Source organism: Lynx canadensis, chromosome C1, assembly GCF_007474595.2.
Source record: "Lynx canadensis isolate LIC74 chromosome C1, mLynCan4.pri.v2, whole genome shotgun sequence".
NCBI classification, from domain to species: domain Eukaryota; kingdom Metazoa; phylum Chordata; class Mammalia; order Carnivora; family Felidae; genus Lynx; species Lynx canadensis.
This window is the reverse complement of record NC_044310.1, coordinates 164233174-164252856: the sequence shown is the minus strand read 5'-3', so window position 1 is coordinate 164252856 and position 19683 is coordinate 164233174.

The window sequence follows — 19683 nt, the reverse complement described above, 5'->3', positions numbered from 1 at the left end:
TCAGTGGGGAGACCATTTAAGAGACAGTGAGTGGTGGTAATAATTACAATGTGAACAAGAGTAGTGGCAGTGAGGATGAAAAATCTGAACAGAGTAGAGACTTATTTAGAAGTGGAAATGCCATCTGATAGCTGCGTGGGCTGGTGTATGAGAAAAGCATGGGCTGCTCTGAGAGGAATCATTAATTATGGAACAGGAATACAACAGTGACCTCCGACGTCAATCATGGTGTCTGCCCAATCACAGCCCCTGCTGAAGGGACAGGTCTACAGGAGCCTGTGTTAAACAGGGTGACCCTACCCCCACCTGGTCTCAGCTGATAAGACCAGGGGTAAGCACCTGCCCCAAGGGCAGGCCATCCATAGGCTGGCCAGCATCCAGCGATGTGGTCTGGCCCATCACTGTAGTCTGGACCAATTAAATTTGCTCTCTTGAGAATATAAACCATGAAAATGCCAAGAGAATGAGTCAGTTAGTAATAAGAGCTGAAGTTTTTAAAAGGATGAAGCAAGGGGGAACATGTGCAAGCTGAAGTTATAGGGGAAGAGGAAGTAATGACTAAGCAATAGTCAGTCCACAGAGAGGATAGGATGGAACAGATGTCAAAAATAAGCAGATAAACCAATAGAGGGCATCCCTGTGGCTCCTGAGAGCAACAGAGAGCATAGGTGTTTTCCAGAACGATCTCTAGCCCTGAGCATTTTCTATTTCAAATGCTGTTCCACAAGCATCCTTGCAATAAATTGCCTCTGTAATTTGAGTCTCTGTTCATGGCAACAAAAAAAGCATTCCCCAAACACTCACCTAATATTTTGCCCAGTGTCACAGGCTTGTCTCTGCCCATCTTGCTGTGTGTCTCCAGGGTGGTCCGGAGATGCTTGCCTGCCCTAGATTCCTTGGGAGGAAGGAATTCTGCCATTCCTGATGACTTTACAAAAGTGGCCTTTGGCTACACTCAGTAGGTACATCGAAATCAGAAAGAATGTAAAGCTTCGTTCCAGAGATTCTGCTCTATGGCAAAATTTTAAACCCATGACGTGTTTCAGTGGGTTGAAAATGTCTTTGAACGTGTGCTCCCATATCCAGAGCTATGATTAATTACTGGTGGTCGCTGCTGGTTATGCCTGCAGCTCTCAGCAAGAAAATGAGTAAAAAGTATTTGAGCTTTTACATTCTCTCTCTGACAAAGAGCCTCTTTAAAGGAAAGAAAAAAAGAAAAGAAAAGAAAAAGAAAAGCTGGATGTAATCTGTAATAAGGTTCCTATATTTTCTGGGCAGCCTGGGCCCGCCAGCATCTGTCCTAAGATGAGCTATGACGGAAGCAGGTGAGATGGGCTGCTTTTATCCCGCACACGAAGTTATCCTCATCATGCTCCGTGCACATTTCTGAATTAGTTCCAGCTAGTTAGTGTCACTGCAAGACAATTTAGACTGCCATTGTTTGAGTATTCAACATACTCTTCGATGATGGATTCCCAGAAAAGGCGAAATCCATTACTTACACACAGTAGGAAAATAAACCTTCTCTCCAGTCTATGACATGAAGATCGAGAAAGCTTTTCATTTTAGACGGTTGGAAATTGCATTCAAGTGGCTTTGTCAACTTTTTTACTCAATGTCTTTGAAAAAACAAATTTAGCAATCTGGCTTCTTTATTCAGTAGGGGTGAGGTGTAACTAAGGATATTAGCTATCAATGAATGGTTCATGGTCTGTTAGCTAGCACTGGCTTGTAATAAAGTGCCACTAACTGACAGCTGTGCCTTGAGGTAGCCTCACAGTAAAACAACAATAAAAACCTTCCAGAGTTGAAATGTACAGGTAGGGGAAGTTCGGTTCAAAGGGCATTTCTCTCCAGCTAGAAGAAAAACACCTAGTGGATTGAAGATGTTCAGGGTATAGTTACAATAGTTTTCAAGTCAATATAACAGGTTGGTAATGTTCTCGGAACTACCTTTCAAAAGATGCCCAAACATTCTCAGCATGGGGCCAGAGAGGATATGAATGGCGTCCAGTGGACTGTGGGTCAGGAGGTGAAGAGACTTCTGCTTTACAGAAAGGGCTTTGCAGGACACCACTTCAGTGGCCAGGGAGACTTTGGGTGGTGGCCAATGTAACTGGATTGGAGCAAAAAACTATAGAAGAGTATTTCCCAAAGTGGGTTCCTAGGAATAGATCAGGTATAACATATGAAAAGGAGTCCAAGATCAGATTAGTTGGAAAAAATGGGGCTTAAGTAAAGCTACACAGGTTGTAGGACTTCTTGAAGCTTTTAATAAGCTAATTAATCTGTGTAAAAGAGTATAGCTTGTGGTCTTCTCAATTTCTTTTTAGCAGGGGGACCATGGGAAGCTTTTGATGGAGCACCTCATCTCACTGGGCTAGTATGCTGTGAAAATTCTTTGGGAGAGATTCTGGTACTCACTCTCTGTCCTCTTCCTGACTCTCCAAAAGACCCTATCATGTTGTCTCTTATAACCAACTCAGTTCTGATCTTTTCATCAGGCTCTTCCTTGTCCCTGCTCCATCCTGTTTTCAGCCTTACTCTTTGACATTGAAGATCCTGTCAGTTGTCCCAGGGACAACACTGACTCTGTCTCATCCTGACTGGGTCCTCCTAGATTACAATCCTGGGTGCACTCCTCATGCTTGAACAACCCTCTCTCCTGTGCTCCCCAACACAGGATTTCAGAGCCATGACTCATTCCGTGAGGCCCTGCTCAGCCCCTTTGGTCCCTTCAGCAGGCAAACTTGCACTGATTATCCAGTGGCTGCACTAAAGAGCTGTCTTCCCCCCACCCCACCCCTCACTTCCAGGCTCCTGATGGAGACATGTCCTGTGCAACCTCCATCCTTGATGGGGCTCTGAGGTGCCCTGAGGAGCTTACAGACTCCAGGAGGCCTGGAGGAAAAGAAGCAGAACTAACGTTCCCTATCCCCTGTACATTCCCTTCCAAAGTCTGTCACTTTCTCCCTCTAACTAGAGTTCCTACCTGCCTTGCATAAACGGCTGGATTGGGGCAAAACCTTGAGGAAGCGATGCTGTTCTTCCAGCCACCACTGTTTCTTATGTCCCATCCCCCAGCCTCCCCCTTTGGAGCCTCTTCCCTCCCACCCTCATCTAGCCTTTTTTCTCTGTACAACCTCCTCTTATTTGATATCAGTCATTTACACATAAGTATAATTTTAAGTCAGTTTTTACCCTCTCTGGGGACATTTAAAAAATATTAGGTAACTAGGAATGGAATGAGTGGCCTCAGGAAGTAGGTTAGGGAGCTCTATTCCCTGCATGCTAAAAACCACAAGATTGCCTTTACAGAATGCTAGTCCTGGCTATGACATTAAGTAGGAGAGCAAATTCAGGGGACTAAATAATTCTGCACCACTGGCTAGGCTCCCAGGTGGTAAAGGTGGATAAGCAGATCTCATATTTCGAAAAAGTTATACCTGGAGCTAACCATTCAGTACTGTGATTACAGCTCTTACCAGCTGAAACTTCATGCCATTTTTTATATTTTTATGTCTTGTACTGCACAATGGCATTATTATTTGACTGTGCAATAAGGAAAAGAAGACGAGAGAGTGACCCAGAGTTCTAATAATGCATTTTCCCTCTTACCATCAATGGGTTGGTCATCATTCAGAGCCAGGAACCCAACATCTACTGAAATTGAGGGGAGGTGACTGATGGAAACAACAGAAGGCACCACAGGCCACTGCCTGACTGGACAGAGATCCACAGGCCATGTATTGAGAATGGTGGATATGTGCAAACAAGCAAGCAAGCTGGCTAGCTAAGAGAAAACAAATTACTGGAGGAGCGAGTATTTAATTTCCCCCGTATTACAAAAACACCCCTATGCTAACTAAGTTACAAGCCTTTTTTGGATTCCTTGGTCTCTGGTATCCATTGGAGCTCCCCCACAAGAGAAACTCCTTTTAGCAGCCTCGCTTGGCCAACCAGCTTTGGCAGGGAATGAAAAAGAACACTTAGATTTAGTACCAGCTCCTTTCTGAGTAGGGACTGTCTGAGTTCTAGGGACTTTCTCAGTATGAGGCTTTCTTTGTACAGAAATTGGTATTTCTTGCAACAGTTGCATATAAGGTGACTGGGATCCATCAGCCATCTTTGCCTTTCAGACCCCTGTGCATGTCTTCCTCACAGAGGCCTGCCCAAGCTGCTCCATGTCTGTTTACCCTCCATAAATACCCTCATCCCCATCCTCCTCCAACACTTGATTCTTTCAGTATTAGCTTCTAATGAATTAAATACTCTGCTCTTTTACTTTGTCTACTTCTCTCTCCTCAACTCATTCCCTATAATGTAGGAGAAGGCAGAGATTTTTTACAGGTTTTGTTTGTTCTTTGCTTTTTCCCCAGTGCCTAGAATAGTGTCTGGCACATAGGATATGCTCAACAAAAATATATTGACTGAGCAACTGACTAAATTAATTAAAAATGCTAATGCTCTGGAAATGAATATTCCCCTCCCTCAAAATAGGAAGCCTGTTGTTCTACCTTTGCACACTTCAATTTCATGCATGTTTTTGAAATGTATCATGTCCCAAAGCAGGGTACGGCCAGTACTAATAAAGTAAGTGCTAAATTTTGGTGGATAGGAACAAATATTTCAAAGTCTATTAAAGGCTGTTTTTCTGTTGCATATGTAATATATTATACATCTGAGTTATGTTTTCCTTATAGATAGTATTGGGGTAGTATGCTACTTGCCCTCAGCTACAAAGTGTTTCCCTATATTCTCAGCTTTATCTAGTAAGTTTCCTGAAAGATTGCTTTAAAAACTTGGTATATAGACAGAAAACTGAGAAGGAGAAATGAGACTCACACAAGTCAGGAGAATTACTGGAAGATCATGCAGCTGGAAAGAGACATATTTAAATTAGGAATTCAGCATCACAATCCCCTCACTAGTAAGGTTTCCGTTTGCCACAAATGTGTTAGAATAGTGCTATGCATTTGCACATTGCTTACTAGTAAATAAATTTCATTAAATTTCCAATGTTCAAAGTTGAGTAAAGACTGAGTCAAGACCCTAAAGGATTTACAAGGATTTATAAGAATCCACAGCTTCTAAAGCATTCCATTTGAGATGGAAGTCTATTTTAAGCCACACGGAACATTTCTAATTAACTTTTATCACCTACCCAATAATTAGAAGCCTGTACCATCAAGAAACCTTTTACCATTTACTTTATAAAGATAGCATTGAAAGGGACCTTGGTCATTGTCCATTCGGGCTCCTATTACAAAAATACCAGACTGGGTGGCTTAAATAGCAAATATTCATTTCTCACAGTCCTGGAGGCTAGAAAGTCCAAGATCAAGGTGTCGGCAGATTCAGTGCCTGGTGAGGGCCTGCTTCCTCGTTCATAGGGGGCTATCTTCTCATTGTCCTCACAAGGTGGAAGGAGTGAGGGAGAGCTCCTGGAGTGTCTTTCATAAGAGCACTGATCCCATTCATGAGGGCTCTACCCTTGTGACCTCATCACCTCCCAAAGGCCCAACTCCAAATACTATCACACAAGGGATTAAGTATCAACATATGAATCTGGGGGGACACAAACATTCAATCCATATTAGCCATAATCTGCAGAATCCCCGCATTTTTACTTGAGAACTCTACGACTCTTGAAGTTTGCAAACCTCTAACCCCCCATCCAGTGATCCTCTCGGTCCCCTCTTCTTCCAGATAGCCTACTTGGACAGATGAAGACAATCATTAAGTTACCTTTCAGCTTTTCTTACTCCAAAGTAGCTAATTCAAACCATGTTGGTGTCCATGATGTTCTATTTCCCAGCATGTTATGACTCTACAGATACTCAAGCATTTGAAAATGTAAAATGTCAAAAACATAACCAGGAAGGAGTAATTGAAAAGACTGAACCCAGTTTCCCTTCCATTCCTGTCAAAAGTGACTCTATGCCAAGCCATTTAGGAGAAACCAGCCTTGTCTTTGGTTCTGTCAAGAGCTGAAGCTGGCCTTGGCAATAGGAGGATCTCAGAAGGCCAACCTGGGGAACTGGGAACTGGCCTTGAGCAATGTACTTTGTCAACACCTGTAATCCCTTCACCACCTAGCTCAGTACCCATATTTATTGAATTGAGTCTGTATCAAATTTAAAACTGAGCTTGGAGCAAACTTTATCTGGTGTGTTAGGGGACAAAAGATCAGAGAACCATCATTTTTCTTGATTTAATTATACCCTTGCTGTCCTTTTAAATGAATGCAGTTGCGCGCGTGCACACACACACACACACACACACACACACAAAAGGTAAAGAATCTTTACCTCTTAAGATCACTGCAAAAACTAAATGACATAATTTATATAAAGCAATTAAAACAACACAGGCCATAGAGTTTAATAAATGTGGGTGATAACAATAATGATATACAAATGCCTTCTTCCTGCCATCGACAAGGTCTGGGCTCAATCATTTATTTAATATTATGAAGGTGTAACATGAGATATCTTTGTGGTGATAGAGCAGTTCTATATCTTGTGGTGGTTCATGCATCTACACACGGGATAAAATTGCATAGAATTACACACATATACAACTGAGTGCCAGTAAAACAGATGAAATCTGAATAAATTAAATTGATTGTACCAATGTCATTTTCCTGGTTTTGACATTGTACTATAGCTATGTAAGATGTTACCACTAGGGAAAGCTGGGGGGAAGTTACAGAGGACCTCTCAGCACTATTTTTGCAAGTGCCTCGGCATCTATTATTATAAAATGAAATAAGTTATCTTAAAATATTTTGAAATAATTATAAATTATTTTAAATTATTTAAAAATAAAAAGGTTGTAAAAAAAGATTCATGGTTTTCCCATACTTTTATAAACTCTGAAAGATTTCATTAATAATATAGATGTTTTTATGTTTCCTCACTTATTAAAAAAAGGTTAAGGGAAAAACTCTCATCTCTTCCTGGAAATTACTATCATTTAAATGGAAACCATTTTTGCCAGTAAATGTGGTTCCATGAGTTTGAGATAGATTTATGCAAATAACTGATTTATAATACCACTCACTTAAAAATACTTTATCTTTAAGTATACATTATAGGTGTTGAAATTTAAAATATTTCTAACAGCTGCCAACTATTAAAGTTATAATAAAATCAAGTGGTCATTACCTAAGGCGGGGGTGGGGGTGGGGGAAGAAACAAGCACAAGTCTATAGGAACTTCATAAACACAAGTGATAAAAAGATCTAATGTTCTTAAGGAAAATTATGCACTTGCCCATCCCCAAGTAATATATTTTAGCCATGCATTATAAGAAACCTATCTTTCTGTGCAGTCACAGAAAAACATAAAGCTCAGTCCATTTGCTTCCAAAGGAAATTCTATTTTTTGTAAAAAGCGGCTCAACTCAGAATGAAGGGACTGACTTATATTTGACCACTAGGTGTCACTGTTGGTGGTGGCCTGGGCTGTAAGGAGGGGGAGGGGAAATTGAAAGCTATCTCTTAGGGGATTTTTTTGGATTGTGAGATTGTTTTTAAACATAAAATGCTCATATTATTGCCATTTTGCTTATCTGTGCTATGAGAGATGAGGTGGAAAGGAAATAGAGAAGTATGAAGATAGAGCTCTTAGAAAATCACGGGCCATCACATCACTTTAGGAGATGGGAAGTGTGTGGCTTAACTATGGAGCTAGAATACCCAACAAAAATTGACTATTAAACACAAGCCCATTTTAATAATTCCCTAGCCGCATGGCAGGAAAGCAGAAAAACATCAATTACTTCATGTTCAGAAAGGGAAGCATTCCTCAGTCATGTCTGCCTGGTGCTCAAGAAATTAGATGAATAATTTATATCACAAAGCAGAGTGAGGGTCAGCGTGTGTGAAGGGGATTCGAGGAAGAAGCTATTGAGGCACGTCAGAAACATCATCCACGAGGCCACAAACAAAGCCTGTTGGAAGAGCCTCAGGAAGTTGAATGGGATTTTTTTTCCCTCAGCTATCAGTGAAGTATAATTTAATTCTAGACTTGGCTACAAGAAATGGGAACTTTTTCAAAGCCCATGGAAAATCAAACAATGAAAAAGAGATTTTCCTGGTGTTTTGCTTGGCACAGGACTCCAGCGATAGCAAGATGGGTGGTGCCTGTCTGGTCTCGGGAGAGAGATCGTCCTTTTCTTCAGAACAGCCCGGGCCTGCTGCCAGGCCTCAAGGTCAGGGGCCTGTTCCTAGGGACCCAGTGGCATACCCAGGATCTACAGGCTTGCTGGGCTCATTGGCAGAAACCCACAAAGGAAGCTGCTATGTGCCAGTGCTATTTCAGGCAAGCGTCTCTAGCTGGAGCTGTTATTCTTTCACTTTCCTAAGAGGAAAAAAAAGTTTAAGAAAACCAGGAGTTGGGATAGAAGTGAAGTTGGAGAATAGAGCCCAAATGAAGGGTAGAAATCCCTAATGAGCATCCAGAGGAGAATTTTTTTTTAATGGAGAGAGAAGTTGACCGCATGGCCCCCGATTTTTCATACTTGAAAATATTTCCTTACTCATTTATGTTATAAGCTAACACATGAAGTGATCATTTCTGTCCTTTGCTTTAGACATTTCTCAGGGCAGTATTGGCGGTTTATTCTTAACCACACTTAACTGGAGGCAAGTTCGTGAGATAATCATTTAATAAATGAAGAAAAGAGGAAAATAAGCAGCTAACATTGAGTGCTAACTGTATGCTAGGTGTTACTCTCAGTGCTTTCCAAGTATTAACTCATTTAATCATCCAACAACCCTATGAAGAAAGTACTATTATTATTCCCATGATACATGAAGAAACTAAGGCAGAGAGAGGTCAAATAGCTTCCCCGAGGTCACAGAGCCTCTAAGTGGCGGTCTGCCTCCATGGTCACTCATCCAGGCAGTCATAAGACTGGAGCTTGAGTTCTGACCCTGATCACCCAGTCTCTCCTTATTGGACTACTTTTTGCCATCTTATGACTTGTGAAATGTCTTCCTCAAAGTCAGAGACCCACAAAATGTTTGCCCAGAGGGATTTCTCACTAGCTACATTCCAGCAAAATACTGTGGCGAAGGATGAAAGGCATACTAGAGTGGGAGGTGCTGGGAGGTGCTGGCCCTTGACCATCATGCCTCTCTCTTGGCTGACACTTTAAACACTACCTCAGGTAAGCCCTCATGACGTATCTCTGTCACTTACGGTCTCATTTCCACATAACGCCTAGCTCTATCAGACTATATATCGACCTCTCATTGTGATCTACTTGAAAGTGACTTCCAGAAAGTCTACGTAACAGTACTTGGTATGAAAACACATCTTTTCCAAGAGGTTTTAAATGCCTACTCTCCACCACACACATATATACTAAGCTTTTGCCAAAATAAGTTTAAACCAGTTGTGTAATTGTACACAAAATAGCTGAAGCTTCACAAAATGCTTGTGGGCACTGAGCAGGGGTGGGAGTGGGGTGGGGGAGAGACAAAGAAAACACGTGTGCTCCCTAATAACTCTGGGAGCTGCACTGATTCTAATGGATAGTTTCTAGTCCAGCAACAGTATTGCAATTTGTCATTAATGGATGTGGGGAGGCCAGTTTCCTTAGTTGGAATGAAGCCACTATTAGTAGATAACCCCCTCCCCCTCCAAAAAAAAAAAAAAAAAAAGAGGAGAAGCAATCCCAGGAAACAAACCCAGAGGAATCATTGGCTCTGTAAAGTAAAAACGAGTATCAGAGCACAAAATGTTTTGTGGATGTTCTCATTGTATTAATTTTAGGACAGACACTAAGCATGAACAATGGAATCATCCAACAGATTTCTCATTCCTTTTGTACTTTTAATGGGCCAGCTTTATTTCATGATATGTCTAGGAAGCCAATTATGCAACTAAGGGAAGTTTAGAATTAAACTGCCTTCAATTCAAGTGACCAAAGAAACCTAACTTTCAAAATCCCCTCTCAAATCTGATCAATTTTTGGAAAATGTTTTCCTTTTTACTTTGCCACATACATATCTAGATACCCTTCCACATTATGGGAAACTACCATAGAAAAGGAAAAACTAAAGAAGTAAACACAAAATGTTTATTAAGATGATTGCACTTAAATACAAAGTTCCAAAATATAAATTCTTCCATATTCATGAAACATAACACAATAAGCAACCGTTAATTTATCAGAAGTAATTTTTCACTAGTTGTGAAATGTTTCACTAGAATATACAATATACTATATCGTATATTCATATTTTCAACAAACATTTTTTGGGTTCTGCTAGGGACTGGATAGTATCCCCTCAAAATGTATACATTGAAGATCTTACCCCCCAACATGACTGTATTTGAGAATAGGGCTTTTAGGAGGTCATTAAAGTTAAATGAGGTCAGAAGAGGGTCCTAATATGATAATATTGGTGGCCTTAAAAGAGATACTCCTCTCTCTCACTCTCCATGAGCCTGTGTTGAGGAAAGGCCATGTGAGGACACAGCAAGAAGGTGGCCTTTTGCAAGCTAGGAAGAAGTCTCATCAGCTGCCAGACCTTGGTCTAGGACTTCCAGCCTTGAGAAAGAGAAATACCTGTTGTTTAAGTCACCCAGTCTATGGTAATTTATTATGGGAACTTGAGCTGACTAATATGGGCTCCTGCTTTGTGCCAAAGATATTACTGCTTGCTGCTGTACAATGTTGTTCGGCTCAGATATGGTCCTTGCCCTCTTGAAGCTTATGGTCTTGTTGGGGTGACAGACATTAAACAATTAATCATAAAAATAAGAGTATAGCTATTATTTGTAACAGTGAAATACAACAGTTAAGAGGGTAATTTGAAAAACTGAGAGGAATTCAATTTAGTTTGGGAGGTTAAGGAAATGACACTTAATCTAAGTCTTAGAAATGAGTAAAAAGTTAACCAGATGAGGACAAGGATAGAAAGTTCTGGACAGAGGAAACAGTAGTATGTGCAAAGGCCCTGAGGCAGGAAAGAGGATGTTGATTTTAAAGTAACTGAAAGAAGTGAGTGGAATTACAGAATGATAAGCAAAGAAAAAGGACACAATATAATTCTTATTTATAAAATATCACTGGAGCTTCTGTACAGATAATAAATGGGGTGGGGGAGGGTGACAGTTGATGCAAAAAGACCAGCATGGAGACAGGGGACAGGAAGACAAGTGGCTTCAGCTAGGGTGATGTCTGTGAAAATAGGTTAGAAGTAAACAGATTCCAGGAGTCCTTTGTAGGTGGAAACAAAAGGACTCGGTGATACACTAAAGGTGGAGGGAAGTGGTTAGAGAGCAGAAGTTATTAAGGATGACTCTCTGGCTTTCAGTGTGAATAACTCATGCCCAGATATGGCATTTACAAAATGGGGAAGGCTAGCAAAGGAACAGAATTGGGAGGTGAGAGCCACTGTCTAGAACTGCTGTTGTACTTGCTTCTGTGAGACTGATCTTGAGACTGACCATGAGACTATTCTCTGAGGTGAGATTTCAGACATATCATGCATACCATATTCAGTAGGTGATGAAGATAAATGACAAAAACCACGAAGACCAGCACAGTTCCAGTCAGACTTCTTGGACGTAGGTTACTACTGCAGGCTTGGATTAGGATCCTCTTGGTAATCTACTTCCAGGGTAAGTATCCATTGCTGGGCAACTATCAGGGGAATATCAGGAAAGAACAGCTCACAAACTTGTCCAAACTTCACCACCACACTGAAGGGCAGGGTCACAGATGAGGTGAGGGAATCCTTTAATCTGAGCCAATACATCACTCAAGAAACCTGGAAGAGGTAGCAGTTTTCTCTGGATCCCTGGGCATAAGGGGCTTGTAGAGGGGAATTAGGCTTCACTTGTTTCTCCCACCATAGACTTGGTGCCACCACGACTATGGTCTGGTAGACATAGGATGAGGAATGCTTTTGCCAAAAGCCTTGAGGATGTGAGACCCCTCCTTGCTCTTCCAAATAGACTACTATTAAATGATAACATGCAAATTTGAGGAACATGTTGACTATTATACTACCCTCACAGGTAGGGATCTATAGCTATTTCAACAGAGACCGTTGGTTTCATTCTAACTTCCATTCTTTCCTCCCTCCATAGCATTGGGACTGCAGTTCTTTTTTTTTTTTTTTTTTTTCAACGTTTATTCATTTTTGGGACAGAGAGAGACAGAGCATGAACGGGGGAGGGGCAGAGAGAGAGGGAGACACAGAATCGGAAACAGGCTCCAGGCTCTGAGCCATCAGCCCAGAGCCCGACGCGGGGCTCGAACTCGCGGACCGCGAGATCGTGACCTGGCTAAAGTCGGACGCCTAACCGACTGCGCCACCCAGGCGCCCCGGGACTGCAGTTCTTAACGTGGGTTGCTAGAAGCTGGGATTAGCCTTGTGGTGATGGAGATGAAGCAGTGTGGTGGACTGGAGAGCTGCCTAAGAGATAAAACCAGCAGGAGTTAGTGGTCAATGAATATGGAGACTGAGAGAGACACTCTAGGAGACCAAGACAATGCCCAGGCGTCCCATTTGCAAGAGAGCAAATAATGATGCTGTTTCCAGACATACAGAGAGAAGACCAGGTTTGGGATTAGAAGTCATGAGATCCACTTTGGATATGCTGATACTCATGAAGAGATCTGAAAGAGGCAGCTGAATACACAAGCCTGGAGTTGAAATGAGGGCTCTGGACTGGAAATATAAACTTGTGCACACCAATATTTCCTGATTAAGTAGTAAGGGATGAACCTCCAAGAGAGACTAAATACAAAGAGTAAAAAATAGAGGAGAAAACTAGGAGAGTGTGGTGTCATAAAAGCCATGGGCAGAGAGTATTTCACGCAGGAAGGACTGTCGATGGCATAAAGTGCTTCTGAGAGCTTAAGTTCAAGGCATAAAGTGCTTCTGAGAGCTTAAGTTCAAGGAAGACTAAAACATATCCCCTGAATTTAGCCACATGGAGGCCACTGGTGACTCTGAGAATTGTTTCCAATGACAAGGGAAGCCAAATTAAACCAAGTTGGACAGCAACCAGCATGTGTAAAATGGAGCCAGCAAGTATAGGCAACACCTCATTTCCCTTGCCAACTACCCCTCCTCAGTCGCCATTCTCATTAGCAGTGGTCAGAAGCTCCCCTCAGTATACTCTTCTACATAAAGATCACCATCACCATCAAGAGTAACTCTACTCAGGGCACTATTGAAAACTTTGTTTTTCATTGTTTTTTAAAATGATGTTCACTTTGTGGCACCTGGGTGGCTCAGTCGGTTGAGCGTCTGACTTTGGCTTAGGTCATGATCTCATGGTTCGTGGGTTTGAGCCCCGTGTCAGGCTCTGTGCTGACAGCTCAGGACCTGGAGTCTGCTTCAGATTCTGTGTCTCCCTCTTTCTCTGCCCCTCCTCTGCTCTCTCTCTCTCTCTCTCTCTCTCTGTCCCTCTCAAAAGTAAATAAACATTAAAAAATTTTTTTAAAATGATGTTCGCCTGTGATGGAACAAGAGTTTGAATGGTTTTTATGGCAACAAAGACAGATGCGCAGACTGGTCTGTTCACTCTCAATCCCTTTTGTAAGAAGGTTGAACATAGGTTGGGAGTGCAGCCCATGGTCATGGAAGTGACTAAGGCATCTGTTTGGGGTTGATGTCTGGCCCTCTTTGTTCTGTTCCCATCAGCAGTGGAAATCTCCAGGTGTGGGTAGCAAGTGAATAAGGAATCAGATGACAGGATCCCCTACTCTGCAGGCTATCGGACATAGAGGGAGAGGAAAAGCAAATGTATACATTAAGGACAAATCAAGGAAGTGCTCTTTCACCCAAGGTCACTAATACAAATCTATTCCTAAGACAGATAAAAGCTCAGACTTGGGGGGAAAGGACCAATAAAAGACAGGGGTGATTAACTGGGTGAATGGAATGAATCTACCAAGGAGAGGGTTCTGGAGAAATGGTTTTAAAGTGAGAACTCTGTTGTTTGGCACAGATTAGGAAGGATAATTACAGCCAAGGGGAGTAGAATACTTGGAAATGGCTTAGATATTAGAGGGACAGAAACAGAGACTGAGGAGTCAATTCCAGCTTCAGGGTTTGTACAGGTCTGCAACCACTGGTCAGAAATCCCAAAATTGAAAAAGCTCTGAAAACTGAAACTTTTTCCCTAAATTATTTGGCAGTCAATTCTGACTTGACCTGAACACATTTGGCTGCAAAACCTGATCTGAAAAGATGTAAAAATATTCACAATTATCTCACTTCAAGGTGAATAGTCATATACTTTATTGCAGAAATATTAATGTGTTTGATTACAGAGTGCTGCCCACACTCCACTGGGGTGTTAGGCATTGTAATACAGATGGCACTGAGCTATCTTCCTGAAATTATGGAAAATTTTGAATTCTGAAACACATCTGGCCCCAAGGATCTGGATAAAACACTGTGGATCTACATGGGGAGGGGTCAAGAGGGTTGTATTCCTGACTGTATGAGGATGATTAACACAGAGACCACAGCCTGGGTAAGACATCCACCTTCATGGAGCACATATGGGGTCTGCAGGCACAATCGGGGGTTATGGATCAGCCTGGGGCTGAACCTAGCTCTGTGTTCTCTTAAGAGGCAGGCTTAAGGGTCCCTAATGGTCTCCAGCCAAGAAACCTATGTTTTTTGAGGGGCTGCTGCAGGCCAGGCACAACATTACCTCATCTTATTCCTCACATCAACCTCTTGAGAAGAGAAAAATAAGAATCACAGAGTCAATGGCACATTTGGGGATCATATCCCAACTGTGTGACTCCAAAGCCCATTCATTGCCCATTACACATGGAAGTCTCTCATTGAATACAAGTCAATAAGCTGAGGGCTAGAAAGGTCAATTATAGCAAATTCCTATGGAATATATTCTACATGCAGGCACTTCGTTTAATTCTCAAAACAATCAAGCTGGGTTGGTGTGTTTTGATCCCATTTTTCAGAAGGAGAAACTGAGGCTTACTGCGGAGAAGTAACTTGTCCAAGGTCCTACAAACCTAATTAGTGGTGGAGCTGGGTTTCAAACTGACATCTATCTGTCCCCAGAGTGGCCCTGCTCCCTGTATGCTATGCTTCCTCCTGAACATAGATTGCTGGTGCCAGTGGCTGGATATTTACACACACACACACACAAATACAAACATACAACTCCTTTTCTTAATAGCCATGTGATTACCCAGAGTTAAGTGCCAATGGCCTTTTGGGATCTCTCTGAAGGGTGAAGTGATAAAGGTCACAGTGATGGCCACAGAAACCTGTTTATTATCAGGAGATTACATTTCCTGTCACTTAAATGAGCCAAAGACCTCCAGACACTCCAGCAAGACTCCCATTACATAGAAGAACAGCTTCAACATCAAAAGAGAGCAAGATATGGGCAAAGGAGGGGGAGGCGTTCTTTTCTTCAGCTGTTGATGGTTGGTCAAGTGAGTCTAATGGCTTATTAATAAGAAGCAATTAATTGTGTAGCCAGCCCAGTAGTTCTAAGAAATGAAATCCCAAATCTGATACATGAAGGGCATCAGGGATTGAATAACTGTTAAAAAGCAGTTTCTGGCACTGCTTTGCATCAATAAAGATGTAAAGAACAAAGGAACAGTGTGCAACTGCACGATCAATAGACACTTGAAATATAAAAGCTGAAAAAGTGAAGAAGTGTGGAACCTGGTAAAATGTTAATATCTTCTTTCCAGAGAGGAAATCAGAATCACAAAGACACAGAGTTGGAAAGGACTTCAAGAGGTCATCCTGGCCCATAGCTTAAATTGTCCTGGCTGGGGACAGCTAGTCTCTTATTTAAAACAGCCAGAGAATTGCAGTAGACCATATTCCGGAGAAACAGGAGAATGTGCATTTACTTATTGCAGGCACTGGACATCTGGCCCACTGGGAGCAGTAAATCAGAGTCCAAAACTATGAAATACAAAGGATTTCTGAACTCATCAGACCTCCTGTGATGAACAAGACTGACATCTGCCTGCATTCCAACAGAAATCGTGTGAAATCAAAATTTCAGCCAAAAGAAGTCTGGACCCCATAATGAGAATTCTTATAATTCTAAAGCCAGAATTCACAAATTTCAGCCACTGAAATGAAGGGATGCAGAGGCCACTTGGGGGAATCCCTGGGCCTATGTGGTGGTTATGACAACCTGTGCTACTTGGCAGGAAATAATACCCATATGGAAGGGACGTTCATAATTTATAGTCATAAGCTAAGAGAATTCTAATGCTCGACTGAAATTAAAACACACATACACCCATACACACATTTGGAGATTCCAGGAATGTGGGAGACATAGCATCTGTATCACAATGCTAATTTACTAGTTAAGCCCAAAATGTGTAAGATTTTTATCTTTCAATGAAGTTGCACTAGCAATGTCTCTGCATCCAAAATGTCCTCAGTTCCTATTAATGAGGCTAAAGGAAAACTCAGTAAAATGTTTGGAATGCTTTGAGATCTCTGAACCCCTTGGGAACACCAGACATAATAATAGAACAGATTTAATGATCTCTATATCGTGCAATGCTTGTTGCCTAGAAACATTCCCCATAGATTAGTAGATTCTGTTTTTGTCCATATTCCTGTATTTCTGAGTCTTTTACATTTGTTCATATAATCAAAGAGAGGATATGTGTAATTTATATCTGTTCAGACATTGTTTCATTTCTGGGTGCTTTTTAGGGAAGTGCCAAAGAATTCAGGGGACCTAGGGAGTTGTTTCATCAGCTGGCAGAGCATTCTGTGAGGTTAAATACATTTCATCATAAGCATTGCCATAACAATGCTATAGCTGAGGAAGTAAAATCAAAGACTCGGGATTGAGGCAAACATTTGTAGCAGTGGTCCTTTTCTTTCAGTCTAAGAGACTATCTTGGTAAAAACAATCCCTTTTATGGGACCCAAACCTGCCAAGCAAAGGCCATTTGTAATGAGACTATTCTTTTAGCTACAAGATTATCTTATAAACTATTGAATCCCATGGGCTTTAAATATAAAATTGGCTGACACAACCTAATTTTAATATGGCAATGTAGTATGCCATGTTGGAAATGTATGAACATGATTGGGTTTTAACTGTTTTTTAAAAGGGTTTGCTAGATTTTGCGCCTAGGCCATCTAACACTTGAAAGACTGGTAACTGTATAAGTCAGAGCTACACTCAGCTGGTCCCATGAAAGAGGAACTGGTGGCTGACTCAGGGATAGCATGAGGCAACAGGAGGTGCACTGCCTGTGTTGCTATGGTTATACCTTCTGTGATCCATCCTAGACTAAACAGGAAAGGCCCAGTTTCCTGGGGGCACCTAAGTAGTTGGAATAACTCATCAGGATGCACAGTACCCTGCCCGGATGGTGAGAAACCCTTCATGTTTCTCTTTGAATAGACATTCTCTCTTCTCCAATGGGTCATGGGAGAGAAGTGGGAGCTTTATGTCTTGTGCTTTATGTCTGTGAGTCTGTGACTCTGGGTAAAGGCCCGTTCATTATGAGGGAGAAAAACCTGGGGGCGCCTGGGTGGCTCAGTCGGCTGGGTGCTCAACTTCAGCTCAGGTCATGATCTCATGGTTTGTGAGTTCTAGCCCTGCACCAGGCTCACTGCTATCAGTGCAGAGCCTGCTTTGGATCCTCTGTCCTCCTCTCTCTCTCTGCCCCTCCCCCCCTCCTCTCTCAAAAATAAATAAACATTAAAAAAAAAAGAGGGAGAATAACCTGTTTCAAGTTCCACTTCTGGAACTAGAAACTCAATCCTTGATTAGATAAAGAGTAAGATCAGTGAGTAAAAATTAGAAACCCTACCTAGAATGGATGAACACATCACATCATGTCTTTAAAGGGAAAAGGGATGATGAACCTACTCACTTCCATTTGGCCTATTGAGAAGAACCAAGAATAACATAACAACTCTAGTTCTATAGGTATCCCCCCACCTCCCATTGCTCTTTTTTGTTTGGTATTTATGTGAAATCATAAGGAAGAGTCACTATTAATAAATATATACTGAGTATCAGAGATGTGCTAAAGGAATTTTGAAGTATAGTAAAAAAACATGATATTGTGAACCAACAGATTAACATAGGAATATATTTTATGGTATGTATGCGATGATGTTTTTATGCATTGAGCCCATATTATTAATCAAGTAAATAAATAAATACAGTTGGCAATAGCTCATAAGCATCTGTAGACTATTTACACAATTGCGAAGGGGAATGAATGTCTTCCTTCCCATGTTTTACCAAACTTACTAATTTTATGATGCAGCATGCCTGCTTTTTCCCTGGGTTAAATGTTAAAAGTCTCTTGATGAACACAGAATAAGTTAACTGATAAATTAGAAAAGAGTTTATGAAACTGAAGTACAAAATATGTTCTTTGCCTCATGTACAATATAATGTTAATAGCCAGTAAACACTGAAGGCATTGCCGTGTGCACACTAGATTGGAGAAACAGTTGAAACCTTGCACAGCAGTGGCTTTCTTCCACTGATTCACAGAATGGAAACAACATAAGGTATGTCTGATTTTTTTTAATCTAAGTAGAAGTGCTAAAAAAATGGGGCGCCCTCCACTGTATCAAGCCTTCGAATTAGAACCAGAGATAATGACACACCTGGAAAACCAGCAAGAGGAAAGTTTATGAGACAATAACCCCAACCTATAATTTTAACAATAAAAAGACATGAATCAAGCACACAGGTTGTCAGACACTGTCCTCATGCAGTAGTCCTTCTGGCCGGCCCAGAACTTCCTTTCCTTTTTTTCTGACAACCATACCTTGAATTTTCTGTGAGGAAACCACCCTCCCCTAATCTCAGGGCACAGTGAGATTGGGTGCGTTGGGTACGTTGGGCAGAGTGGGTACGTTGCCACTCCTGAGGTAGAGATGTTATCTGAGATTCTACCATCAGTATATTCCGTCCCCCCGGCCATAATTATTGTCTCAAGGATAGGCACAGGACTCCAGTTTGACCAGTCATCACCAGGCCTTACAGCTCTTTGCTGAGTTGAACACGAATCGAAGAGGATATAAGTCTGAAGTAGCTGGGGGCCATCATATGAAGAGGATCTATCCAAGAGTGAAACCAATAAATGGGAGAATAAGTAAGAGTGAGACTGAGTGCAAAAAATTTGAACTCCAGGTTCCAGCCATGCCTAAATGCACCTAGATTTTTAAATTACTATATTATCTATTAAATTCTTTTTCTTTTAACATAAGTCAGCTTAGGGGTGAGTTTCTGGGCTCTTATAACCAAGATATTCCTGAGTAACACACTCTAAAATAATGAGCATGAACTACAGTGGGCCAGTGAATATGAAGTCTGAGTCTGTCATTCTGGCAGATGATATAGAAGAACTCCCATCTGTGCCCCAGATGAACCAAGACCCTTCACTTGCTGAATCCATGTGCCAAAGACAGAGTCAGCCAGAGGTAGAAGTGTCCCATGAAAGATTACAGTGGTCATACTGGGGAGAAACCATCTCCAGGCTAAGATGATTTGACACAATTAAGAAACTAAAGTCTAAATTGAAACAAGTAATATCTGATTTATCCACTGCCAACAGCAAATGAAGAAAAGAGAAGACATAAATGGAGACCAGCCAGTGGACATGTTTTGGATTTGCAGAGCATCAGAGCCGTCTGCAATG